This window comes from Halyomorpha halys, unplaced genomic scaffold (assembly GCF_000696795.3).
Source record: "Halyomorpha halys isolate HHAL.00 unplaced genomic scaffold, Hhal_1.1 Scaffold957.1, whole genome shotgun sequence".
Lineage (NCBI taxonomy): Eukaryota > Metazoa > Arthropoda > Insecta > Hemiptera > Pentatomidae > Halyomorpha > Halyomorpha halys.
Window position 1 is genome coordinate 45673 of NW_027105530.1, and position 2006 is coordinate 47678.

The window sequence follows — 2006 nt, forward strand, 5'->3', positions numbered from 1 at the left end:
CCCACAACTGTGTGGCAGATTGTAATATCTATCAATAAATAAATCTATCATTTTTAAGAATAATACTCATTTTCCATCTTTTAGCATGTTAAATTTTGTTTTCTCATATCTATGTTTTATTTATGTGTTATTACGTCTCCAGTTCATTTTTAATCAAATAATTTACGTAATTTTTTATATTTTTATCATTGTCTAATTTATATTAATAGTATTTTATTTTTTCTATTCTTTCATTTATACATAATTTTATTTTCACTTCTATTCAGATAGTGGGGCGAAACGTCGACAAACAAATAGTTGTTAAGTCTTTCTGTTTATTTTGACCGTACCCTGACCATCTTCATCATATTTTGAAATAATATGGTCAATTGTTTAAATAATATATAAATAAGAAAATAAAAATATGTTGGGTGTGATATTTTTAGATCACTTCACCCAGAATTATGGAGGACTTTAGTACTGATGTTTTTTTTATAGTGAAAATATCCTCGATAAGGGTATATTTGCCTAAGAGCTTTACTGAAACTTGTTCACGGCCGAAACAGTTTATGTAAATGTTACACAAGAGTGAACGTTGCAACCAGCATGACTCAGAGATCTAGCTTCCTTTCGATGCATCACAATGGAAAAATCGTGGCGAAAAGTTAATCCTTTTTTCATCAAAGTTTCACACATATCTTATGATTCACATTATATCATAAGAATAACACAAGGCTGACTCAGAGAGGTTAGCACAGAGGAACTTGTACAATAGTTGCGATGACTGTAAGCACTTAATGACAGGAATGAGATTAGTATACACATCATTTACTAAGACTTATTACACTTCCTCACTACCAATGGTATAAATTATATCTGTAAGAGTTTTGTAGATTGAAGAGTTTCGAACTATTCGAAAAAATAATAATCATCTAATACATCAAATAATATATAAATATTGTCATATTTTTTTTAAAAATCGAACTTTATTTATTGATAGATATTACAATCTGCCACACAGTTGTGGGCAATAGGTAATAGTGATGCATGATCTCATACATACAATAAAATAAAATAAGAACGAAAAATAAATAAATAAATGAAAGAAAAAAAGTACATCAAAATAAATAACATCTCTCTTAAAATATATACAAACAGAAGGATAAAGAAAATGAACATAATAAAACTATGCGTATGAAAAAATAAATAAATAAAATAAAATAATAATAAAAATAAAATAATCTCTAGTCACATTTACACTCTGATATACAACATTTACACAATCGACCTGAGGATCCCTGAGCCCACTCTACCTTCACGTGTGAGGGGTAGAGCAGAGCTCAAGAGATCCCAGCGCATCCCTCTCGCCGCATCACTAGTAGTGAGCCAGTGGAGGCTGAGCAAGTACGCTAAAGCCGCAAACACTCAACTTGAGTGGAGAATCTGACCATTGCCAGAACTCCAATTTTCCATTTTGATTTTACCAATCAATCAACCTTCAAGGTGGATTGTAGGAATGAATGGAACTATATAAGGATTGAGCCAAAGGATTAGGATGGTTAGAAAGGTTTATATGGAATTTATGATTATATTTTAACAAATTGTTTAATATTAAACAAGTTTTTAAATTTTATATCCCGGGTTCAAATCCGGCTGGGTAGAAAATTAGTTTCTGTTTGACTGTAGCCATGAGTCAACCCTGTGGGTTCTAGAGCCCTCCTTGGGTCTATCCAGCCTATTAAATTGGGAACCCTTAATTGGGGGAAAAACCTGGCAGTTGATTTTAACCAAATTAGGTTGTAGCACAACCGTTGGTCTAGTAACAGTACTTCCTCATAAAGTAAGTCCCTGACCCTTCATGGGTTGTAGCGGTACAGATTTTAATTTTAAAATTAAAATTTATTTTTTTTAAAAATTATTAACATTTCATGATTCCTGCCGTAGTTGTAATATGTCGTATTAAACCACAAATAAAATTAAAATTAAATGCCTAATGGAAATTTAAATAAAAAATGAATTTCCATGTT